General features: G+C 40.8%; 1 pseudogene; it reads left to right on the plus strand.

Annotated features, from left to right (window-relative positions):
• Positions 1-280: 280 nt before the first annotated feature.
• Positions 281-27,940, plus strand: part of LOC110538073 — a 43,813-nt pseudogene continuing 16,153 nt past the window's right edge.

Raw genomic sequence — 27,940 nt, forward strand, 5'->3', positions numbered from 1 at the left:
TTTAATCCATTTTAAAATAAGATTAAAACACAACAAAATTTGGAAAAAGACAAGGAGTGTGAATACTTTCTGATGGCATCCCAGGTTGTGGTTACTGTTGTCTGACTAAACTGTATGTCTTTGACCAACAGGTGTTGTCATGCAGAAGCCTTCACTCTCCACAGACCAATCATATTCTTCCTTCTTGCATGGAGAGGAGATCTAACTCACCTGCACTCTTCCATCCCGTATCCTCTGTAATGCTGTGGAGTTCATCTTCTATCTGAATGGAGACTCCATCATGACCGTGCCCATTGCATCCTCACAGCCCAGGGCTACTTTAACAAAGTTTAAGATGGATGCTTCACACCAGGGCAGTTACAGCTGTCTCTACAGAACCCTCTCCAACAGCAAAGCCATCAGCTCCCCTTACAGCAACATTACTAAAGGTGAGGTGGCAGTTGGGAAACAAGTGTTGCCTAATATATATGTATGTATATGTTTAAGATTCAGAGCCTTGATAGAGACAAGACACTGATTACCTTGTCCATCAACACACATTTCTCAGTTACAAGGTGTGAATATGGAACCACATGACTTTCAAATTGCTGTTTACTTCCTTCCCAGTGGTCCTGCTACAGCCCAACATCTCTCTCAGTCCTCTAAATGGAGGGATGTTTTGAGAACCTCAGTGGCCAGAGGTGGTCAGGGGCCACAGCTTCTCCATCACCTCTTTCATTCAGCCACAGTATCCCGGAGGCCTCTTCTATCTGGACTTCTCTGGGTCCAACAAAACAGATACTAAGCCAGCAGTCAACCACTCTGTCACCCACTTCCTTGTTGCAGAGTATACAGACTGTGGGAAATACAGCTGCAGCTATTGGAGTCAACATCTCTACCTGGTCATTCAGGTCGGCTACTAGGGAACTAGCTGTCACCATTAGAGGTAAAGTAACACGTGCTTTAAAATAAAGTTATTGAACATTGCTTTTACGTGATATTAACCCAAAGAGAGAACATTCTTAGTATTGTAACATTACTTACCATCCTTCATATCACATTTTTTGTTTTGCTTTTATATGATATTGATTTGCTATCTACAAGTATTGATCTGTAGGTCTCAGCCTTTCAAATACTGACCTTTTGCTCAGAATCGATGGTCCCCATCATCGCCTCTGGAAGGACTGGTGGGTTAGCACTGCTCTTTCTGCTTCTGCTTGAAACGTACGTGATATATCACGATGCTGTAAACTCAACGGCTGAATCTGAACTTGATTTACGCCTTGAGTTTGAAAAGTTAAGTTAAGCAGCATCTCAAAATCGGCCTAAAGACTTTTGTTGATGCATAATGTTGTTTGGAAGTTGTTTTTTTTTGTTCCCCAGACTTTGCTGTTGCGAATATTCATGAGCACACTGTTATGCAACAGGTACTGACACCAGACACTACAGAGGGGAGGACAACGAAGAGGAGGAAGAGGAGGACTATGTGAACGTTGAAAACGTCTGCTATGACAGAGGTCTGGAGAGAGAGTGAAGGGCGAAAAGAAGAATGGGAAGGAAAAAGGGCACATCTGTGGGAAATTGGAGGATGTCTATGTCAAAGAGGAGGAGGGTGTAAGGGAGGGAAAGGCTGTTTGTGGTGGGTCTCATGAGAAAATGAATAGTGCAGATGATGAAGATTACTTTAATGTCTCTGTCTATGACAATGCTGTACCTGACATGAATGAAGACATTTATCAAAACGGTTAAGAAAAGTAACAGCGGTGGCAGGTAGCCTAGTGGTTAGAGCGTTGGACTAGTAACCGAAAGGTTGCAAGATCAAATCCCTGAGCTGACGAGGTAGAAATCTGCCGTTCTGCCCCTGAACAAGGCAGTTAACCCACTGTTCCTAGGCCAGTTAACCCACTGTTCCTAGGCTGTCATTGTAACTAAGGATTTGTTATTAACTGACTTGCCTAGGTAAAAAAATAAACCTAACTCATTTGCATCAACACATTGATTTGGTCCTTCGTGACATGTAAATAAAGTTAAATAATAATTCAGATGCAATAGTATAACAACTACAGTTGACATTTAAATTAGACATTATATTGCTTTCTTTGATTTAGCTTTTTGTAACCAATCAAAATGTTCAGCATGTTTGATCCATTGGGTCGAATTCCAAACTGTAGTTGTTGTATGCATTGGTGGGGTGTCACTTTGTGTCTTTGATCAGTTCCAGTGTTGTTGAGGAACTAGCATTATGTGTTTTAACTGTTGGGTGATTGCATTAAACTGAACTGGATCCTCATTGCATGTTTTTGAGATGAACTGTCATGTCTCCAATTCTTCTTTGAAGGGGAGAAGAAGGTGTTCCACCATGTGAGACAAGGTCCAACCATAAAAATAGTATGAGCACTGGGAAGTAAAAGGTGTGACTCTCGACTCGCTATTTTGGGCCTTTGCCTTCCTAATCTACTTCCTTAGGTCAAGACCATCAAGCTCTCACTTTTGATTTTCCCTGGTTCGTCTATCAATCAAACAGGGTACATGGGCTTTACTAGCAACAAAACGGTTTACCCTAGATACAACAGCAAAAAATTAGGAAGTAACAGAGGAGCTGGGCGCAGCAAATTCACCAGACAGTTTCCGACAGAGACTGGTTATCACACATTTTACAAGAAAGCTTATTCAGTTCTACAAGAGGAAATACCTTACTTAATTTCTGAAATGAAGATCAAAATATTGAAAAGTCTCCTCTATCTGACAATGGGTGAGTTTAACTTCCAAAACGTGCAATTTCATTTCATATCTGTCAGCAAAGGGAGAACACTGCGTTGCTTGAAATTCATGTTGTTAACGGCTGTTTTTTGGATAAGATCTGTATGAATAGGAGGTATTAAGTTCAGGGGAAGGACCGGAGTTTTCACACATACTGAAAACTGCGTTAATATTGCCTTTTTGTCTGTGTTATTTCTCACTTAATTTCATTTGAGAGAAAAACAATTGCCACACAGAAGATTGTGAAAGAATAAAACATGAAAGTAGGTCACTTCTGAAGTAGTTATGGTGGCTGGTTAGAAGTACAACAGTTTTAAGGCAAAAAAACAACAACCTTGAGGTAAATGTGAGTGAGGTGTAAGATGAAATCCAACCAAGGTCACATAGTGTCCATCACTTTCTTCTAGGGTTCAAAATCTAACAAACAAACTAAATGGATATATGAGCTACTTATAAGCAGTTAATAGTTCATCATCATAGCATAGTACATGCTTTAGGTTCAATTGAATTTAGTTTCTGCTAAATAGACATTCTCACTATCCATCATGCTTCCCCTTTTTAGGAGCAGTTTTTTTTTCAAACACGTTTTCAGGTGAGAGGGGTTGACAGGGTTAACTTGAAAGTGAAACATTGGGTTTGTCAGATATTTTTAAAACAGACATTTCATCTCACATACTGAACTTGTTTCTTGAGTCTAAAGTTGTAAAGAGAAGTAGGGAGGTGTTATCTAGCCAAGGGATCCATTTGTCTAAGGGACTTGGTTCTGTAACCTGAATGAATGTGTGCATTTATGTGAGAAATCAGCTTAAAGTTGAAGTTGGAAGTTTACATAAACCTTAGCCAAATACATTTAAATTAAACTCCGTTTTTCACAATGCTGACAATGCTGACAGTCTTACGTCAGTTAGGATCACCACTTTATTTTAAGAATTTGAAATGTCAGAATAATCATAGAGAGAATGATTTATTTCAGCTTTAATTTCTTTCATCACAAGTTTACATACACTCAATTAGTATTTGGTAGCGTTGCCTTTAAATTGTTTAACTTGGGTCAAACATTTTTGGGTAGCCTTCCACAAGCTTCCCACAATAAGTTGGGTGAATTTTGGCCCATTCCTCCTGACAGAGCTGGTGTAGCTGAGTCAGGATTGTAGGCCTCCTTGCTCGCGCACGCCTTTTCAGTTCTGCCCACAAATGTTCTATAGGATTGAGGTCGGGGCTTTGTGATGGCCACTCCAATACCTTGACTTTGTTGTCCTAAAGCCATTTTGCTACAACTTTGGAAGTATGCTTGGGGTCATTGTCCATTTGGAAGAGCCATTTGTGACCAAGCTTTAACTTCCTGACTGATGTCTAGAGATGTTGCTTCAATATATCCACATAATTTTCCTTTCCTCATGATCTATTTTGTGAAATGCACCAGACCCTCCTGCAGCAAAGCACCCCCACAACATGATGCTGCCACCCCTGTGCTTCATGGTTGGGATGGTGTTATTCGGCTTGCAAGCCTCCCCCTTTTCCTCCAAACATAACGATGGTCATTATGGCCAAAAAAGTTATATTTTTGTTTCACCAGACCAGAGGACATTTCTCCAAAATGTACAATCTTTGTCCACATGTGCAGTTGCAAACCGTAGTCTGGCTTTTTTTATGAGAGTTTTGGAGCAGTGGCTTCTTCCTTGCTGTGCAGCAACTGAGTTTGAAGGTAGGCCTTGAAATACATCCACAGGTACACCTCCAAATGACTCAAATTATGTCAATTAGCCTATCAGAAGCTTCTAAACCCATGGCCTAATTTTTGGGAATTTTCCATTTTTTTAAAAGGCACAGTCAATTTAGTGTATGTAAACTTCTGACCCACTGGAAATGTGATACAGTGAATTATAAGTGAAATAATCTGTCCGTAAACAATTGTTGGAAAAATGTCTTATGTCATGCACAAAGTAGATGTCCTAACCGACTTGCCAAAAGTATAGTTTGTTAACAAGAAATTTGTGGAGTGTTTGAAAAGCAATTTTTAATGACTCCTGACTCTGACTTCAACTGTAGGTCAGAGGCAGGCAACCCTGTTCCTGGAGAGCCGCAGGGTATGCAGGATTTTGCTTTAACTGACCCAAAAGACCAGGTGTGTTGAATTAGTTTCAGGAAACTAGGCGTATTTCGCGGTTCACTAATTCACATGAGAGACAGTTGATCTAAATTCTTTCTCGAACATGTGAACTTTAATGTGCCTTAATAACAAACTTGTATGCCATCTTTAAATCGGAATAAAATTGTTAAATTACGAGCCTAGTTGGTTTACCCACAAAAAAAAGGCAGCAACCATCCCGCTAGCCATGATTGTCTGAGATAATGAGTGGGCTGGACATGCCAAGAGATGAGTTTGGATTGGTCTGCCGTATAGCACTCTGTCTATTTGAGCTTGTCATTATGTCTAGGTAATCCTGTCTAATGCTGCTTTTTTTAAACATATCATTAGTAAAACTTCATAAGTGTTGCTCTCCACTCTGGAGGACCGAGTTTTGATATCAGTGGAATTCGAGTATGATAGCTAAGGAGATGGAGAAAACATCTGTCTCTGGATTACATCTTCAAACTAAGGGCAACCATGGCGTCCGACAGGAGACGCGTCCATCCATGAATGATGTATACGGGTAAAATAGTCTGGCTAGCTACATTTTCAGATATTACACGTTTCTAATTTTGACAGAAAGTGGTTTAATTTCAAGTTAAAGTGTACTGTTAGCTAGCTAACATTAGCTGGCTGGCTCGCTAGCTAACGATAGATGTATGATCTTATTATTCACATCTCAGAGCCATTTGCTTGGCTAGCTATAGCCTAATGTTAGCTAGCTATCATTGAACCTGGTTGGTTAACTACCTGCAGATTAATGTAGGGTAGTAACATCATGAGTTGGGATTATGGTTCATTGTTTACCTAGCTATCTATCAACATGTCTTAACAAAACATGTCTGTGCAAGTAACCATTCCAGGTGTTTTCGTAAATTCGATCTGGCCATCTACTCCGATTTCAGAGCACTCTCGTAACTCACTGTCGTAATTAAATTGTTGCCAGCAGCACAGTTACAGTCTCCAACACTATGGATAACATCAGAGTGGGGTGTTCTCTCATTTGTAGCTAGCAAGCTAGCCAATGTTAGCCAGTTGTTGTGAGGTTAGAACGTTCAGATCAACCCTACTCATCTGCCAGAGTGTCTAGTCTGTTCTCTGAACGAACGAAACGCTCTGAATTTATAAACGGACAATCTGACAGCACAGTTGCCGTCACCAACGCTCTGGATAACATAACAGCCTAACCAGCTCTCCTAGAGCGAGTAATGTTCAGTGAGCTGGAAGTAGCTAGCAAGTTAGCTTGGGTGCTTGACTGCTGCTGTTAGTACAGAACGCTCGGATCAACCCTTAAAGAGATGGGTGGGGCTAAAACTTAAGAGGGTGTGAACGATGCTGAATGGGTGTAGACAAAGGGATCTCCAGTAGTAGTACCAACAATATTCCAAGGCCATTTTCTCAAAGGTCAGTTTACACGTTTATCAACTTTCAGAGAATAATTGCTTTCCCATTGTTCCTCAACTGTAGTGTATGATATATATACTTTGAAGCTCTGAGTCTCTACTTGTATCCAATGTAAAAATTTAAAAAAATTAAAAACACCATTTCAAATATTGCTATGTTAGACCGATTTGAGTCGGTCGGTCACATTTAGTCAATCACTGAACTGACCAACTGAGCTAATTGATCAGTTCAGTTATTGACTAAATTCAACAAACTTGGTCTTCCAGGCTAGTTAACTCCAAATCTTGTGTACCCTGCGGTTCTCTATGCCTAGGTGTTGAATGTCCATGTGCCCAGAGACAGCAACCTTACCTTCGTCCAGGGCCAGCTCTGTCTCTCTAGACCTTCTATTCATTCCTGGGGGAGCTGCGTGCCCACGCATGCGCACATTTTAAAAGGGAACATTGCTCATGGCCACCAAACAAAACCAGCCACCTCACAGCTTGCAAGCTGACCTCTTATTCGGCCAGTCCAAGCAGATTATTGTTGGTTCAGATGGTGACGAAATCTAAATATGTACAAAAAGGAAAAATACAAAAGGCATGCCCAAACTAAAGACTCAAAAACATATGAAAATTCTCATTGCCAATGTTCCCTCAAATTAATTTTGTCACAAGTCTGAGCGCAAACTTGAACGTTGTGAAAATTCTGTGAACACTGAGGCTGTACCCGCTGTAAGTTAGTTTTAACACTGGATAAGTATGCTACTGTAGCATACTTTAAAACTTGTTCAGGATAGGGGGCAGTATTTCCCCTTTGGATGAATTGCGTGCCCATAGTGAACTGCATCAAAATCTGTCCTAAATTGCTAATATATGCATAGTATTATTATTATTGGATAGAAAACACTCTGAAGCTTCTAAAACCGTTTGAATTATGTCTGTGAGTATAACAGAACTCACAGGGCAGGCAATCTTTCAAACTAGTTTTGGAATCCTGAAAGTTGGGGCAACTTTGATGTCATCGCCCCCTCCCTTTCCAACAAGTTATGGATCTGGAAACACTTCCTATGTCTTCCACTAGATGTCCTCATTCAGTAGAAAGTGTAATCGAGCATTTGCTGTGAACTTTGACCTAATGGGGAGGAATTTGCTATGATGTCACAAAAGATTCACATGCTTGAGGGCGCATATGCGTTAGAGGGCTTTGTCTGTTCCAGTCAGCCCCAGATGAACTAGGATTGTCCGGTTGGAATGCCATTCATTTTGTACGTTTATAACATCCTGAAGATTGATTCTGCACTTAGTTTGACCAGTTTCGTCGACCTGTAATATGTCATTTGGAAGTTTTGATGCAAAATTATCCTGGACCAGAAGTCATTTTTGGGGCATTTGAGCTGAAAGTTGTAGCAGGTGCTGCTACATGGACACTAGAATTGAACATTATGAAACAAAACGATTTATTGTTGAAGTAGGACTCCTTGCAGTACATTCTGATCGAAGACCATCAAAGGTAAGGGAATATTTATGTTGTAATTTTGTATTTCTGTTGACTCCAACATAGCGGAGAAATATTGTTACGTCTGAGCGCCGTCTCAGATTATTGCATGGTAAGCTTTTTCCGTAACGTTAAAAAAAAATGTGACACAGCGATTGCATTAAGAACCAGTGTATCTTTTTAATTATATGTAGAACATGTATCTTTAGTCAAAGTTTATGATGAGTATTTCTGTTATCTGGCGTAGCTTTCTATAATTCCTCCGGTCATTTTTGAGAATTTTCTGAACATGGCGTCAATGTAAGCCGAGATTTATGGATATAAAATGCATATTATCGAACAAAACATAAATGTACTGTGTAACATGGCATATGACTGTCATCTGATGAAGATTTTCAAGAGGTTAGTCATTGATTTTTTTTTATCCTGCTTTGTCATTTTATATTTTGTGGGATAAAATGGCTGCCTTTTGTCTTTGTTTTGGTGGTAGTCTAACATAAATATGTGCTGTGTTTTCGCCGTAAAACATTTTAAAAATCTGACATGCTGGGTAGATGAACAAGGTGTTTATCTTTAATTTGAGGTATTGGACCTCTTAAGCTTACCCCCTCCTTTTTCGAACATTCTGTTAAAAATCGTGCAACATTTCAGCGTCCTGCTACTCATGCCAGGAATATAGTATATGCATATGATTAGTATGTGTGGATAGAAAACACTCTGAAGTTTCTAAAACTGGTTAAATCACGGCTGTGACTATAACAGAGCGTGTGTTTCATCGAAAAGCGCAAGAAAAACTGGTCACTGAAAGCTGAAAATAATATCCATCCATGCGCCACTTGCATGTATTGTTTAAAGGACACCAAATTTAATATGGACACGGATGCAATTCCTACATCTTCCACACGATGTCGCCATTGTCGTCATTTTCCTGAGAGTTATTTATTGGGAAAACAAAGGAGGGGGATTCCATTTCTTCCGGTCTCCGACAGGATGTTTTGGAGGAAAGTTTTCCGACCATGATTTCAAGACGTGGAGCTATTGAATACACATCGCCCCGTGATCATTTTGATAGATTATAAACGTTTACTAATACCTAAAGTTGGATTACAAAAGTATTTAGAAGTGTTTTGTGAAAGTTTATCGTCGACTTTTTTAATTTAAAAAAATGACGCAGCGTTTTGAAACAATGTTTTTTTCTGAATTACACAGTTTCCATAGATGGCTATTTTGGGTATATATGGACCGATTTAATCGAAAAAAAGACCCAATAGTGATGTTTATGGGGCATATAGGAGTGCCAAGAAAGAAGCTCGTCAAAGGTAATGAATGTTTAAAATTTTATTTCTGCGTTTTTGTGTAGCGCCGGCTACGCTAATTCTTTTGTTTACGTCGCCTTCAGGCATTTTGGGGTGTTGCATGCTATCAGATAATAGCTTCTCATGCTTTCGCCGAAAAGCATTTTAAAAATCTGACTTGTTGGCTAGATTCACAACGAGTGTAGCTTTAATTCAATACCCTGCATGTGTATTTTAATGAACGTTTGAGTTTTAACGAGTACATTTAGCATTTAGCGTAGCGCATTTGCATTTCCAGGTGCCTACTTGGTAAATATTTCTAAGAATATTTTTGCATTCCCTGCGCCACCGTTTCAGCTGAACGGGGGGGGGGGGGGGGTGGCGTTCCCTGAGGGGAACCCCTGGCTTCAACAGGAAATAACTATTGAAATAACTGTTCTATGATACAGCCTACAGCAGCAGCCAATGTGTAGTGTTCAATGTAGGCCTACATTCCATGAGACTTTTAAAAAACAAGCCGTTTAGCCACTTATCCCTCAGACAAGGATGTGAGTGAAAATGTTGTTGTATTGTCTTGTTTGATGTTCGATGCAAAATAAAATGCATTGATATTCCCATACCATTATTATTATGACAGCAAATCAGACAAAAATGTATGCTACCCTACTACGTAGCTTATTCAAGCCTGTCTCAAAATGCAACACTGCCCCTTTAAGACATTAAAAATATTTTTATCTGCCTCGCTTTTCAAAGATAGATAGAATCACTCCCCCACTGCAGATCAGAAATGAGCTATTACTGAACTAATAACTCACCAATTAGCAAAGAATAGGCCTATGAACAAATGTGCACACGCGGCTAAATGCGGTTCTTCGCTTTGATCTCAACACAATAGCATCTGCTCATGACCGCTCGTGCCTGTCAATGGAGTCTTGCATAGTTTGTTTTGTTTCGATATGTTGCATTGAAAGAGGCTAATATTATGTTGATTCGATCACAATTCCCACAGTGAAGAGAAACGTTGATAGTGTTAACTAACGGGGTGGGAACACTAGTAAAGTTTCGTGAAGTTCCATCTCGTGTGTCTCTGCTCAGGTTGATATTTCTTCTGCGCAGCAGTCCTGGGGGAGCTGCGTACCCGCATCTTATAAGGGAATATTGCTCATGGCCACCAAACAAAACCAGCCACCTCACAGCTTGCAAGCTGAGAATTACCTTAATGTGATGTGCTTATCAACCAGGATCAGCACCTGGGGGAATGGAGTGTGGAAGTGGTAGTGAGCTGTAGTGTGCAGTCTAAACTACCTAACCTATTCCCTAACAGGAAGTCAAGCCTCTGACTGAGGTCAGAACAACCTGAATCCTGGTTTAGGAAGGCCACCAAAAATCCTGAAATTTCCATCACTAACTATAACATTTTCCGACAAGATAGAACTGCCAAAGGGGGCGGAGTTGTAATCTACTGCAGAAATCTCTGAGGCTGGAGTCTTATATCTCCCTCTCGAACTTTAAGCATCAGCTGTCTGAGAAGCTTACCGATCACTGTACCTGTACACAGCCAATCTGTAAATAACACACCCAACTACCACATCCCCATATTATTACTTACCCTCTTGTTCTTTTGCACCCCAGTATCTCTACTTGCACATCATCATCTGCACATCTATCACTTGAGTATTAATGCTAAATTGTAATGATTTTTTCGCTTCTAGGGCCTATTTATTGCCTACCTCCCTACTCTTCTACATTTGCACACACTGTACATCAATTTTCATGTTCTGTTGTGTTTTTGACTGTACGTTTGTTTATGTGTAACGCTGTGTTGTTGTTTTTGTCGCACTGCTTTGCTTTAGCTTGGTCAGGTCGCAGTTGTAAATGAGAACTTGTTCTCAACTGGCCTACCTGGTTAAATCAAGGTGAAATAAAACATAAATAAAAAATCTTTCACACAGCATACTTCTTGAGCATGTGGATTGATGCTTGTGACAGTTCATGCGATGAACCACAGAAGACTGCCTGTGGGCTCGTCTTCAGTATGATTTTGCTGACAGTATCAAGTGGTTTCAGCTGTACATTTACTGCATACATATATTTTGAGACTGCCTACCACTAATTTCATACATTTCTTTTTCTCTATTAGTTTATCCACTAAATGTGTTACCTGCTGGTAAGTGAATCTCCTTGAGATAGTTGTGGCAGTTAAAAAAAGTCTATAGCATATTCTTTATAAAAAAATAATGTCATAGTGTGATGCAAAAATCAGATACATTCGCTGAGTTGTTAATAAATAAGCAAACCTGTGAATTTTGAAGAATGACTTCCCATGTCTTTTTACCTGACAGTCACTTCCCAGATCAGGCTGGTCAATGGGAAGGGTCGCTGCTCTGGGAGAGTGGAGATCTATTACAATGGCCAGTGGGGAACAGTTTGCGATGATTCCTGGGATATTAAAGATGCTGAGGTGGTGTGTAGACAGCTGGACTGTGGGGGTACAAACCAAGTCCGAAGTAGTGGCCAATATGGTCCAGGCAGTGGAACTATCTGGCTGGATGACGTTGCATGCACTGGTAGTGAACGTCATCTCACAGAGTGCCCGCACAGAGGATTTGGAATACATAACTGTCATCATAGTGAGGATGCTGGTGTTGTCTGCCCAGGTAAGAGGGTCACATAGTCTTGCCATTCCAAGTTCTTTCATGACACATCTGTTCACAGTTGATATCATGAAATGCATGATGTCCTGAGGTTCATTTCATCATCTAAAAACCACCCAGTTCCGTGCCTTGTAAATGACCTTGACTTTAATGTTTGTCTTTTTCCGCCTCCAAGCTGCCCAGGTCAGGCTGGTCGATGGGAAAGGTCTCTGCTCTGGGAGAGTGGAGATCTATTACAGTGGCCAGTGGGGAACAGTGTGTGATGACGACTGGGATATGAATGATGCTGCAGTGGTGTGTGGACAGCTGGGTTGTGGGAGTGCTGTAGGTGCCCCTCTTGGTGCTCATTTTGGTCAGGGTAGTGAACCAACCTGGCTGGATGATGTGAAGTGCTCTGGTAGTGAAAGCTACCTCTCAGAGTGCTCACACAGAGGTTTTGGAGTTGAAGACTGTAAACATGGTGAAGATGCTGGTGTTTTCTGCCTCTCAGGTAGGGAGTGGTTTTATCGTGTTGTGACATGATTGCAGAAACAGTAAAGAGAGATAAAAAGATGTTAAACAAAGCCCGGGGTCGACACTTCCGACTCCATTCATTTAGAATACTGCTGCTTGTGATTTGAATGTATGTATGTTCAGTTATGTGCAGTGAACAGGACAGAACGTGAAATGGAGTCCTACATGTATCAGTGTCTTGTAACTAATACACAGAACCTTTGTACAGGTTTAACCCTGAAGAGACCTACCCTCTCTAGAACGCCTTCCCATTCAGCTTTTTCACCTGGTGAAACGGTCCAGTTCATCTGCTCTGTCCCACAGCGAATTTCCATCTCTGCAACATTTGCCTTATATATGGGGGGCTCTTCAATAATGACCAAGGCAGTTGGAACCACTCAGACCAGTAGGACTTTCACATTGTCCAGTCTGCAATCTGCACACCAGGGAAGGTACAGTTGTTTACAACAGATAACCCAGAATGGTCAGAAAATGATCAGCTCTTCTTCAAGCAACTCCATGGACATCACTATTGGTGAGTAAGACCGCAAACACACTTACAGTTGAGGGCACTAAAATGCTTTATAAAAACTAATTTTGCATAACAGGTTTTAGTAACATACTATCACTAGTAGACGCTAGAGCAACTTGTTGCACACGCATTGCAGCAATTTTTCTGCCACAAACTGTTCAATGCCAGCTTCTGTAAGGTTACATAAGCAGTGCCTCCAGAAAGTATTCACACCCCTTGACTTTTTTTGTTGTTGTTACAAAGTGGGATTCAAATGTCAGCAATCTACACAAAAATACTCTGTCAAAGTGGAAGAAAAAGTTGATATTATTATTTTTTTTTAACATAATGGAAAATAAACCCTAATATATCTGAATTAGAAAAGTATTCAAACCCCTGAGTCAATACATGTTAGAATCACCTTTTTACCAAGATCTTAGCTGTGCAATTTGTAACGATTCTCTTCTATCTCCTCCTCTGATGAAGAGGTGGAACAAGGATCGGACCAAAATGCAGCGTGATGATGATTCATGTTATTTTAATGAAGGAAAAAACTATACATGAAGAAACTACAAAATAATGAAATGTGAAAACCGAAACAGCCCTATCTGGTGCAAACACAAAGACAGGAACAATCACCCACAAAACCCAACTCAAAACAGGCTACCTAAATATGGTTCCCAATCAGAGACAATGACTAACACCTGCCTCTGATTGAGAACCATATCAGGCCAAACATAGAAATAGACAAACCAGACACACAACATAGAATGCCCACCCAGCTCACATCCTGACCAACTCTAAAACAAGGAAAACACATACGAACGATGGTCAGAACGTGACACAATTTAACATCTAACTAAGATGTTTGGTGCAGTATTTCTCAAGTGAAAAAATGTGCATGAAAACGATTAGTCTCTCGTTGAATGACGAAGGGGCGTAGACTTCAGCCAACGAGCTTCGGCTTGCCTCAGGAAAAAAAATGTGTGTGCACGAACAGCCGAAAAAACCATTGCAGAAGACCAAAACGAAGCAAAATGTCCACAAACTGTTCTGAGCTGTTTCGGATGGGAAACAGGCGGATGTCTTAACTCTCAACAGTAAGTTGAGACCCCGACGGCCTAGGACCCTTATTGACCGCTTATGCCGCTCATGCCTGGAGCCGGCCCTGTTGGTAGGGATAAAGTGTCTAGGCAACAGTATAGATAATAAACAGTAACAGCAGCGTAAGTGATGAGTCAAAAAAGGGTCAATGCAGATAGTTAAATAGTTTACCAAAAGCTACCCTGACTAACTATTTAGCAGTCTTATGGCTTGGGGGTAGAAGCTGTTCAGGGTCCTGTTGGTTCCAGATATCTTGCATCAGTACCGCTTGCCGTGCGGTAGCACAGAGAACAGTCTATGACTTGGGTGGCTGGAATATTTGAAAATTTGACAACAATCTTCCTCTGACACTGCCTGGTATAGAGGCCCTGGATGGCAGGAAGCTTGGACCCAGTGATGTACTAGACCGTACGCACTACCCTCTGTAGCGCCTTGTGGTTGGATGTCAAGCAGTTGCCATACCAATATATTAATATGTGACTTGTTATGTGACTTATTATGTGACTTGTTACGCAAATTTTTACTTCTGAACATATTTAGTGCATTAGTTGCGCTTGCCGAGAGAACAGAGAGAACAGTCTATGGATGGAGTCGCTGACTATTTAGAAAAACATAATTCCACTTATACATTATGGGGTACAGTCTATATGCCAGTGACACAAAATCTCAATTGAATCCATTTTAAATTCATGTCGTAACACAACAAAATGTGGAAAAAGAGGTGTGAATACTTTCTGAAGGCACTATGGGTTAATATTTCACCACATACACAACTGCCATCTCTTGTTTAGCATTAAGAAGACTTATTGACATGTTATTGATAGCTGACAAGATTGTTTCCCAGTTCAGGCAGCATTCCAGAGGCAAAAAGATCAAGCCTGAAGCTAACAAATTAAAGCGCAAGTTTGTGCTTTAGACTACATGAAGACTGAGTTTTTCAAGTTTTTGCAGTCAGTCTTTATGCTGGAGCAGTTTAAAATATTACATTTAGTGGTTTTAAGTTAACCAAACCAACATACAACTTGTTGAATTGCTATTTTTACCTATAGGCACCTGCAGACCATTTTATTATTTGTATTTTATTGAAACATCACCTTTTCAGTTTAGGTCTGTGCAATTGTAAATCAAACATATACATTGGAAACAACAGCGTTTTTTTTCCATTTCCACGTATTTTTGAAGAAATAGTGAATCGTACAAGGCTGCCAATACATTTGACCGTGTCTGTACAGTCATCGCAACCCGTGCTGCTGTTTTCGCATACCTCCACCCCAGACCCTAACTAATTGTTGTTCTGCTATCTTTTTTAAGGGGGGGGGGGGGGGTGAGATATTCTGCTCTGATCCACAGCAAAACAATTATTTAACTGGCTTTATTATGACTATTTACACCTTGATTTCTCAGTGACCAATCAATCAATCAAGTTGATTTATAAAGCCTTTTTTTACATCAGCCAATGTCACAAAGTGATATACAGAAACCCAGCCTAAAAGCACAAACAGCATGCAATGCAGATGTAGAAGCACAGTGGCTAGGAAAACTCCCTGGAAAGGCAGGAACCTAGGAAGAAACCTAGAGAGAAACCAGGCTCTGAAGGGTGGCCAGTCCTCTTCTGGCTGTGCCGGGTGGAGATTATAACGGTACATGGCCAAGATGTTCAAACGTTCATAGATGACCAGCGGGGTCAAATAATAATAATAATCACCTTGGTTGTAGAAGGTGCAACAGGTCAGCACCTCAGGAGTAAATGTCAGTTGGGTTATCATAGCCGATCATTCAGAGATAGAGACAGTAGGTGCTGTAGAGAGAGAGAATCGAAAACAGCTGGCCCGGGACAAGGTAGCACGTCTGCTGAACAGGTCAGGGTTCCAGAGCCGCAAGCAGAACAGTTGAAACTGGAGCAGCAGCATGACCAGGTGGACTGGGAACAGCAAGTGACCCTCTAAAAGCCCCAAATAACTCTGAGATCTGCCACAGAGGTTGCCTGGGGTGATGGAGTTGACATCATCTGCTCCGTCACAACACAACACTTGGGTGGAGCATTCAAATTAAAGAAGACTTTAGGCTCGTTCAGAATGGACAAAACCACAAGTAGCAACTCTGTCATCTTCAACATTCCTAAAGAGGTCTTTAGCCATGAGGGGTCATACCGATGTCAGTATGAGTCAAGGGTATCCAGTAGAAACTTCAGCTCCCCTCAAAGTGACTCTGTTGAATTCTCTGTTATAGGTGAGCAACTAAACATTAATGGGTGAACACCATCAGCAAGAGGAACACTGGGTTCTGAGATTATATGTTCTTCAATGCAAGAGTTTGGATATCTCTTCATAATGTATTCTAACATAGTGTTCTCTTGTCGAGAAAGATTACTGTTATGCTGCAGTTTAGTGCACACGTTAACAACCTGCTCTTGTCTTTTGCTAGTTGTCTTGTTACAGCCCAACATCTCTCTCAATGCTCCAAATGGAGGGATGTTCTGGGGACTTCAGGGGCCAGAGGTGACCAGGGGCCACAGCTTCTCCATCATCTGCTCCATTCAGCCACAGTATCCTGGAGGCCTCTTCTGCCTGGAATTCTCTGGGTCCAACAGGACTGAAACTAAGCCAGCAGTCAACCACTCTGCCTCCTTTCACTTTCCTGTTGCAGACTATACAGACCAGGGGAACTACAGTTGTGTTTATGAAGTTAATGTCTCCACCCTGTCATTCCATTCTACCAAGACAGAGTTGCTGACAGTCAGCATTCGAGGTAAAATACATTTTAGTTTTATGTTTTCTAGTGCATTACCATGAAGGCCATATGTAAGGATTGTGAGTAGAAAAAAATATAGATATTATCAGTCCTATCATTCTTGCAATATTTGTTTAAGACCAATGTTTTACATTGCAGAAGAATTTGATAGCTATGCGAATTATAAAATGTGGTCTTCTGAAAGATGTTGAATATGGTGTTTCTCTCCATAGCATCCATAGTCCCCATTATTTCCCCTGGTGCAATATGTGGGCTACTGCTCCTCCTCCTGCTGCTCATTCCTTGTCTAGTCTGGAGGAAGATAAGCAGCAGAGAGCAGTCTATTATGATAAACAGAGAAAGTAAGATCTAGCTCCTCTAAACAGGATTCAGGTTCGGGCTGCAAAATACCCAGGTTTTCAAGAACACCCAGTTGGAAGATTCCTGAAAATCAGGAAGGATTCATCAGGAAATATGGAATCCTCCAACCAGGATATCTTGAAAACCTGGACATTTTGATTACTGGAATTGTTCAACCCTAATTTTGTTATGGTTTTGTACTGTTTATGATATCTATTCATGCATATATTCACTGACGTTATTTAAATGAATTAAACTGATCAATCCCTCAGCTGCCAATAACATTAGCACATATGGAAACACTGTGGTTGCAGCGAGTGAAGAAAATGATGAAGAGGACTATGTCAACGTAGAAACCTTTGTCAACAAGAGAAAAGATGAAGACTTGAAAAAAGGATGCCATGCAGGAATGTATGTGAAAAGGGAGTTGCTTACCACTAAAAATAATGAGTAAGTCATGTGTTGTCTCTACCTTCTTGCCCTTTGTGCTGTTGTCTGTACCCGATCATGTTTGTACCCTGTTTTGTGCTGCTACCATGTTGTGCTGCTGCCATGTTTTGTTGTCATGTGTTGCTGCCATGTTATGTTGTTGTCTTAGGTCTCTCTTAATGTAGTGTTGTGGTATCTCTCTTGTCGTGATGTGTGTCAGTGAGTGAGGAAAATGACGAAGAGGACTATGTCAACGTAGAAACCTTTGTCAAAAGCAAAGATGGAAGACTTGAAAAAAGGATGCCACGCAGGAATACATGTGAAAAGGAAGTTGCTTACCACCAAAAATAATGATAAAAAATGTCTGCAGTTATGAAAGGATAACCTGTGCCAAGATCCTGACCTGCAGTCCAGGGGCCAGATTCACGAAAACTTCTTAAAAAGACATTTCTTCTTAACTGGCATTTTTTCCTCAAATATAGACTTAAGAAGAAAGTTAAGCAAAGTTGCTATTCCTCAATATAGTTTTTGGAAATAGGTTTTTCCTGAGAAAAAAGTTAAGAAGAAATGTGATTAACGTAACTTTATGACAGCTAAACCCTTGTCTCAAGACACATGGGTACTTTTGTAACCATTCATGTTTTCTTGCTCCACAGAAACAGTTGGCTACCGGATATTTAAATACAGCCAGATTGCAAATTAAACACGCACTATATAGCAAGCTAGTAATTAACAATATATTACAAGATTCAATAAGTGTTAAATAGCTAGCACTATCTCGTAAATTTGCAAAGAGGACCTTGCTTAACTTAGCTAACGTGAACGTCGTTAGCTACGTTGGACTTAATGTCTTTACACGTTTGCTAGCTAAAGTAGGTAACTAACCTACCGGTTGCGCAGTCCCTCTACCACCATCTCTATGATGGACGACACCTTCTCCTCCAGCTGGTTCACATAAATGGTCTCTCGGCTCCCTTCTTCTTAGTACCTTACTTGATGTCAGAACACTTTTTTTTCATGGCGTCACCGTCCCTTGCCATACCCCCGAGGGCAGAGACAGGCTCGGCCACTCTCGCCCATCCTCTCTTTTTGGTCTCTGCAATGAACCTGCAGTTATGAAGTTTCCCCAACAGCAACCTTTTCCTGGCTGCTATTTCTTCCACCATCACTTCAAGCTCTTGTTTAAGTTTTCATTGAGCTTTCTGGTTATCCATTTTTGGTTTTGATGTACAGTAGCTAATGTTAGTCTGATGGCTGTAAATGTGTGAAAGATGTTTTTTTGTTTGTGTGTAAAGGGTTAACGAGCCAGCTAAAACATTCTCATTCCCGAGACATAAAGCATAAAAAGAAAATTAATACAATTGAAATATCAACACTTTATTATAGTGCGCCAAATCCCATCATCCCTTTCACATAGGCTTATTTATTGGTGTCAAGCACGTCACTAATTTCAATGCCACATAAGAAGATATTTACGAAGTACTTAAGCAAGATATTTACGAAGTTCTTAAGAAAATGATGAATTCCTAAGAATTGAGGAATTGCATTTACGAACTATCTTATGAACTTCTCATTAATGTTTTATGAATCCGGCCCCAGGCATGTAACTCAAATGTTTGTATTCATCCTCAGGAATGCTCCAGAATCCATGAACAAGTGTGGAAACAACCAAGGTGAAGGGCCAGAGGCAAGTGAGGAAGATGAGTCCGACTATGAAAATGCAGATACCTTCACAGAGAGGGATTTTGCTGAAGACATCTACGATGAAGACAGTGAGTCTTTAGACCTGGAGCAGCTCACTTCATGTACATCTGGAAGGGAGAATGACTATGAAGAAGATGACAACATATACGCAAACTATGAGTGAAGGCCTTGTAATACGAATGCTGAAGCAGAGATATTGATGCCAGGAGAGGCATGAAAGGTTAGCTTTGTGAGTTGAATTATAAGGGCTTAGAAAATAACTTAAAAAAACAAAAATGTTCACTTAGTAGATACGAGTAATGTCTTTCTTTGAATATGAATTAGAATTTAAATGTAAATAGTTTGGGTGTATGAGTTCTAGTTGTATTGCTGCCAGGTAATTGTATGCGTTTTCTGACTTAACTTTGTTATGTATATATTTTACAATTATTACATTATTTACTTCAGTTTAAAAATAGTGATTGTCTTGATGAATTGGCTGCACGCATTGAACATAATATATTATTTCATTTTTTTAAGTAAATATATTAATACTATATTAATACTAGACTGTTTATCTTCTATAACGTCCAGTGTGCTGTCAAGGAGTTGTGCTGTCAAAGAATAGTCGTAGCAATGACTGGTTGTGATGTGCTAAACTTGAGATCTACACTCTTAGAAAAAAGGGTCCCAAAAGGTTTTCTTGGCTGTCTGCATAGGATAACCCTTTTTGGTTCCAGGTAGAACTCTTTTGAGTTCCATGTAGAACCATCTGTGTAAAGGGTTCTACCTGGAACCAAAAAAGGATTCTTCAAAGGGTTCTCCTATAGGACAGCTGTTGAACTCTTTTAGGTTCTAGATAGCACATTTTTTTCCCCAAGTGTACAGTATGACAAAAAGCAAATACATTTGTACTGTATGTATATGTAACAATAATTTTGATTTCAGTGTACATTTTTGATTATTGTGTGTGTGGCTATAAAGAACATGAAATCCATGAAACCTGACTACTTTTTAACAAAAGCTTAAAACTTAAATTGTTGTTGATGAACAAAAATTGTTTTGAAAATATGCAGAGATTTAAATACTGTACAGCTAACGCAGAAGGCCAAAATCGACCCTGACCAACAACTCTCATTTTGAAGAAACTTATAAAATGGAGCAAAAAAATAGAAAAAAAGAAGAAACCCGCACACTGCTCTTGATTGTATTACATGGAACTCAAACCGGCTGTGCGCGTGCGCCATCGTGCATAAATTTATTTTGTCCCCCCACACCAAATGTGATCACGACACGCAGGTTAAAATATAAAAACAAACTTTGAACCAATTACATTAATTTGGGGACAGGTCAAAAAGCATTAAACATGTATGGCAATTTAGCTAGCTAGCTTGCACTTGCTAGCTAATTTGTCCTATTTAGCTAGTTTGCTGTTGCTAGCTAATTAGTCCTGGTATATTAACATTGAGTTGTTATTTTACCTGAAATGCACAAGGTCCTCTGCTCCAACAATTAATCCACACATAAAACGGTCAACTAAATTGTTTCTAATCATCTCTCCTCCTTCCAGGCTTTATCATCTTTGAACTTATATGGTGATTGGCATCTAAACTTTCATAGTATTACCACGACGACCGGCAACAAAGTTTGTCTTTCAATCACCCACGTGGGTATAACCAATGAGGAGATGGCATGTTGGTACCTGCTTCTATAAACCAATGAGAAAATGGGAGAGGCAGGACTTGCAGCGCATTCTGCACCAGAAATAGGAATGACTTCTATTTTAGCCATTAGCAACGCAGATGCTCGTTGACACGCACGAGCAGTGTGGGTGCAATAATTGAATAACATAGATTAGTACATTTATTTTGCGACCTGAACGGTGTAGTCAGGGTATCACTGTTCTTTTAAAAAGCTTTACTTATCGGCCACGTGGCCTTCGTCAGAGCTTTTGTGAGTTTTTTAAATTACCACCATTATGTAGACAGCCCCACCCACATCCATGCCACGCATCGAATGGGGTTGGAGTCGAGAGAAAACAAATAAGTGCTACCAAATATAACAATGTGCATTTCATCCATATTAGAAAAAAGTGTGTACATAAAACGTATTAAACAAGTCTGTAAAACCACAATGAGGACATCGACCTACCAAACAAGTTTTCGATCTACCATTGACCTGACAAGCAAAATACATACAGGAAAATGGTTCCAAATAAATGGCATTATTATGTGCTCCACCACCCATGTTATTGACATGATTAAAAACTTCTTGATGCACCCATCCCGTTACCGGGATCATTTTCGTCAACATCCGCTGAATTGCAGAGCGCCAAATTCAAATTAAATTACTAAAAATATTACATTTTCATGAAATAGCTTGTTGTTAATCCACCTGGCATGTCAGATATCAAAAAAGCTTTTCGGCGAAAGCATACCAAGCGTTTATGTAAGGACATCTTTCTCAGCAGACAAAATTTTACAATCAGCTAGCAGCCAAGTAGATTTGTCACGAATGTCAGAAAAGCAATAAAATTAATCGCTTACCTTTGATGATCTTCGGATGTTTGCACTCACGAGTCTCAGTTACACAATAAATGTTCCTTTTGTTCTATAAAGATTATTTTTATATCCAAAATATCTCCATTTGGATGACGCGTTATGTTCAGAAATCCACAGGCTCGAGCGGTCATGACCGGGCAGATGAAAACTCCAAATAGTGTCCATAAAGTTCGTAGAAACATGTCAACCGTTTTTTATAATCAATCCTCATGTTGTTTTTACAATATATAATCGATAATATTTCAACCGGGACTGTAGCTTCTTCAATAGGAGAGAGAGAGAAAATGTCTGCTCCAAGCTGTTGCACATGCAAAACGCTGCTGGTACCCAGCCATCCAATGACGCGATGTGATCTTTCTCACTCATGTTTCAAAATAAAAGCCTGAAGCTATGTCTCAAGACTGTTCATACTATGGGGATGCCATAGGAAAGGGAATCTGGTTGATATCCCTTTAAATGGAGCGAAGGCAGGCAATGGAACAGAGAGCTTTCAGGAAAAACAGCAAACAGGGTTGGATTTTCCTCAGGTTTTCGCCTGCAATATCAGTTTTGTTATACACACAGACAATATTTTTGACCGTTTTGGAAACTTTAGAGTGTTTTCTATCCTAATCTGACAATTATATGCATATTCTAGATTCTGGGCCTGAGAAATAGGCAGTTTCTTTTGGGTACGTTTTTCATCCAAACATCAAAATACTGCCCCCTACACTCAACAGGTTCCACATGGGCTGTGTTGTGTAGGTAAAACCTCTCGTTCTCTCAAACAGAGAATTTGTGAACATTAAAGTTCAATCAGGAAAAAGGACAGGGATTATCCAGTCGCAGTACATTTTAATGACCTAAAGCATGACATTTCTACATTTCTAGAGAAAGTTAAGATATCAGACAGGGAAGGTGATATAAATAATACTCTTAGCAAAATAGAATGTTTTGGGATTTTAACCCTCCAGACATTATTTCCTGGTCTTAATGATATATATGTTATGTTGTAAACGTGACCATGAATTATGCCCCCATTTCAGATTACTGTGACGTTTTCCTTGCGCTGTACCCAACAATTTATCAAAACTTGTTTGGTAGGTCGATGTCCTCATTGTGGTTTTACAGACGTGTTTGAAACATTTTATGTGCACACTTTATTCTAATATTTGTGAAATGCACATTGATATACTTGGTAGCACTTATTTGTTTTCTCTCGACTCCAACCCCATTCGATACGTGGAACGGATGTGGGTGGGGCTATGTCTACATAATTTTAAAAAACTCACAAAAGCTTTGACGAAGGTCACGTGGCCGATAAGTAAAGCTTATGCATAGTAGGATGCATAGTAAACATGGCGCCCCAAGAATGCATTTGCCGGGTCAAAGTGACCAAATAATGTAAAATCTGTGTTTTATTTAAAGTGGGTCTAAAATATTATCAGTTTTATGGAACATAATTCTTTTGAGTAATGATTTGTAACTTTCAATAATTATTTTATTGTTTGAAATGTTTTCAGACGCTATTCAACAGTTTGACACACATTTCATATTATGAAATTTCATAACGGAAACAAAGTTTCACGTTCAACCATTTAGTGTGAAGAACAAAATAAAAACCACCGTAAGCACGTTTTATAATATTTCATTTTTTTTTTTTGAAAATCCTAAGTTTATCATCAATATAAACAACAGCACTAACAATTGTGAATTTAGAAAGCATGAACACTAAAAGGAACAAAGTGTGTGTGTGATGCTTATTTATTCTGTCTAGTCCATGCATTTGTTACAAACCACAAGCTATTTGCAGATGGGTGTGTTGCAATGAGAACACCAGCAGCTGACTTGTCTATCCTTTGCGCTTGGGCATAGCTGGCACCTCTTCCTCTTCTGGCCCTGACTGCTCTGAGTGGTGCTGGCATGGCTCTCTTTTATCACCCTACATCTTTCCATTGCCTCAGTTCTTCTGTGGAGATGGGGGAGCCTTCCAGAAGGACAACCATCTCTGCAGCACTCCAACCATCAGACCTTTATGGTAGAGTGGCCAGGCGAAAGCACATGCCAGCCTGCTTGGAGTTTGCCAAAAGGCACCTAAAGGACTCTCAGACCAGGAGAAACAAGATTCTCTGGTCTGATGAAACCAAGATCACTTTGGACGGAATGCCAAGCATCACATCTGGAGGAAAGCTGCAGTTGCTGGGTATGAGCCTTCCCCTACAGTTTTCTAGGAAAAGGTTCCTTACATACTAGAAGGCTGCCAGGTGGTCTGTTGCCTCTCTGAACACTCTGGTCCTCTTGTCATCAAGCCTCAGGTAGCGACGGATATCCTCATATTATTCATTGGATTCTGCAGTGGATCCAAAAATAGCTCTCTTGTGGGAATCATCCCACCTGTTCTCCACGCCGGTAAGGAGGGTTAAACCAATAAAGGCCTTTAGTTCCTCTTTGTCTCTCCACTCTGTCCCTTTTGCCGTCGCTCTTCTCCGTCCTTCTAAATATGTACAATTTAGGACCTCCTCAAAGATCCTGTCACTAATGAACAGCTCCCAGGCAACTTTTGGTGACACAGCTGTGGACCCCGGCACAGACCCTGGGCAGCTCCTCAGGATGTTATGGCTTCTGGTCCTTCCTTTAATGTGTGTTTGTCTGTGAGCGGGGGGGGGGGGTTTCACTCCAGTAAGACCCCTTTTACTCAGTCTATTTGACTGGTCTTCACTCTCCTGGTTTTCCTCCCCATCTGTAGAATCATCTAGGACAGCTAGACTACCAGGGGCATCCACAACTCCAACTTGACCCACAGGCACCATAGTCTGTGTCATCTGAATTGGATACCTCAATTTCTGAGTCAGAGGCACAAATGGCTTCCTCATCAAGCATCTGTTAAACCATTTTTGTTGTATATCTGTCAACATTCTTATGAGCCTCCTTATGAAACTCCTTATACTCAATGAGTTAAAAAAAGGAGTAATGAAAATGGTGATTAATGAACATTAAAAGCAAGATATTTAACAAATATGTAATTAATTAACGAGTGCAATGCAGTGAATACGTTTGGTAATACATACAGGTCATATTTGACCCACATATGAAAACTTGGGGTAGTGATGCAAAAACTATTTTTATTTAAAAAATAAGAAATTAAAAAACAAAACTAAGATGTTAGAACATTAAAGACACATTGTATAAGGAATTCCTCTATTCTATCTTCTATATATATATAGATGCTGACATTTTTTTTGGGGGGGGGGGGGGGGGGATCAATACAGCTAAAAAAAACATTAGGCCGGGTCTTGTTGACATTAGGCCGGGTCATGTTGACATTAGGCCGGGTCTTGTTGACATTAGGCCGGGTCATGTTGACATTAGGCCGGGTCACGTTGACATTAGGCCGGGTCACGTTGACATTAGGCCGGGTCACGTTGACATTAGGCCGGGTCACGTTGACATTAGGCCGGGTCACGTTGACATTAGGCCGGGTCACGTTGACATTAGGCCGGGTCATGTTGACATTAGGCCGGGTCACGTTGACATTAGGCCGGGTCACGTTGACATTAGCCCGGGTTGACATTAGGACGGGTCATGTTGACCCGGCGAATGCATTCTAGGTTTAAAGAACAGTGATACTATCAAGAGTGGTATGCAGGGTTTCTTCTTTTTTTCTCATTTTATTCAACTGTTACCGTGCACATGCAACAAAGATAGCTCAGATGTGCGAGTGCCTTTTGAATTTTGAAGAAACCTATAAAGCAGAAGGACATGGTAATGCAGGTCTTATTATATCCACTAGGGAGAAGTTTTGTCACATCGTTCATTATGTCGAAACACACTACATAGTCTACACACTGTACTCTCTCTCTCTCTCACTCACTCACTCACTCACTCACTCACTCACTCACTCACTCACTCACTCACTCACTCACTCACTCACTCACACACACACATGCACACATGCACACACACACGGGTCCCCCACAATAGCATCGGTGCAGTGGCCAACATGCAGCAGCGAGACAGCCTCAGAGGGAAACCCACTCTTGACTGGTGTTCACATTTATTGATTTTTTGTGTTTTTTCTCCTCCAGCCTGGCTGACACACACTGTCTGGAGCACAAGCTGCATTACTAGGTTGAGAGAACAGCAGACATGAAGAAAAAATGGCTGCCTAAAGACAAGGATCCCACCTGGTGCCACGCCAGAGAGACAACTATTTATCTCTTCCATACTGTTTGCCAGGGACAAGAATTCGGCCTTGGCATTTTATCCACACCAGCCCCGACTACTGCTCGCACCGCCAACTCACCCCAGACTGGTGCCCAGACCCTGTCACAGACCTCAATCTACACCAGGATTGAGCCTTCTGTCTGACATTCAGCATCCACTCTGAGTTAGACTTAGGCACAGGCAGTAGGGCTGACATAACTTTGGCAGCACAGTACAGAGTTTCTCAACCATTTATGTACCAGTGACTGACGAGACATGGTCCTCCTCCTCTTTTCTAACAAGCATATTTAAAACAAATACAATATGTAAAAACCCCGCTGGAGATAAACCTCACCCCTATAACTGGGCCTCTGCACTAGCCATTTTGTTTGCCTCCCTGTTATGCTGTCTGTCTGTGTCAGCATCTTGTCTGCTGTCACTCTGTGCTTTTTCTTGTTCACTTTCAGTCTGTCTGCCTGTCTGCTTAAACCTTATACGCCTAGCTAACGATTTAGAGCTCTATTCAATCAGATACGCTTTAGCCAACATCCCCATAGCTGTTGTTTTGGCGTTGTTGGGGGTGGAACTGTGTTAGAGCTGTCAAATCCACAAGCACCTCCTGGCATTATACCTGAAGCGGACATTGCCATTGGCTGTCGCATGAAAAGAAATCCCATGTTTACAATTTCGAACACTGGAATCTGAGATGTTAATCTACAACTCGAATAGGCTGATACATTCTTTTGTTGAATCATTTTTTATTTGAGCACCATTATTTATATATAGCCTAAACTTTCTCGTTCTGAACTTCAAATCACGAGTAATCATCTTATAAAGTAATTCATAGTGCTTTATGAAGAAGTATAATATATAGACAACTGAGGAATTCAAGAAGTGATTTCATCTAACACGTCCAAGCAGGAACGCATGTTTCAAGATATTTTGATGTGCAACATAATCCAATGATTGCCATTGCCAAAATAAAACACAGATATACCTTATTTACATAAGTATTCAGACCCTTTGCTATGAGACTCAAAATTGAGCTCCGGTGTATCGTGATTCCACTGATCATGCTTGAGATGTTTCTACAACTTGATTGGAGTACACCTGTGGTAAATTTAATTGATTGGACATGATTTGGAAAGGCACACACCTTTCTATATAAGTTCCCACAGTTGACAGTGCATGTCAGAGTACAAAACAAGCCATAAGGACAAAGGAATTGTTTGTAGAGCTCCGCGACAGGATTGTGTCGAGGCACATATCTGGGGAAGGGTACCAAAAAATGTCTGCAGCATTGAAGATCCCCAAGAACACAGTTGCCTCCATCATTCTTAAATTGAAGAAGTTTGGAACCACCAAATCTCAGGCTGGCTGCCCGACCAAACGTGGAAATCTTGGGAGAAGGGCCTTGGTCAGGGTGGTGAGCAAGAACCCGATGGTCACTCTGACAGAGCTCCAGAGTTTGTCTGTGGAAGATGGGAGAACGTTCCAGAAGGACAACCATCTCTGCAGCACTCCAACTATCAGGCCTTTATGATAGAGTGGCCAGACTGAAGCCACTCCTCAGTAAAAGGCACATGACAGCCCGCTTGGAGTTTGCCAAAAGCCACCTAAAGGACTCTCAGACCATGAGACTATGAAACCTGGCACGATACCTACGGGCATGGTGGTGGCAGCATCATGCTGTGGGTAACTTTTTCAGCGGCAGGGAATGAAGCAAAGAACAGGGAGATCCTTGATGAAAAGCTGCTCCAGAGCCCTCAGGACTTCAGACTGGGGCGAAGGTTCACCTTCCAACAGGACAATGACCCTAAGCACACAGCCAAGACAAAACCAAGAAGTGGCTTCGGGACAAGTCTCTAAAATGTCCTTGAGTAGCCCAGCCAGAACCCGGACTTGAACCCGATTGAACGTCTCTTGGAGAGACCTGAATATAGCTGTGCAGCGACGCTCCCCATCCAACCTGACAGAGCTTGAGAGGATCTTCAGAGAAGAATGGGAGAAACTTGTCAAATACAGGTGTGCCAAGCTTGTAGCGCCATACCCATGAAGACTCGAGGCTGTAATCGCTGCCAAAGGTGCTTCAACAAAGTACTGGGTAAAGGGCCTGAATACTTATGTACATGGGATATTTCTAAAAATCATTATGGGGTATTGTGTGCAGATTGATGAGGGAAAAAACT

The sequence above is a fragment of the Oncorhynchus mykiss genome, chromosome 12 (genome assembly GCF_013265735.2).
Source record: "Oncorhynchus mykiss isolate Arlee chromosome 12, USDA_OmykA_1.1, whole genome shotgun sequence".
NCBI lineage: Eukaryota > Metazoa > Chordata > Actinopteri > Salmoniformes > Salmonidae > Oncorhynchus > Oncorhynchus mykiss.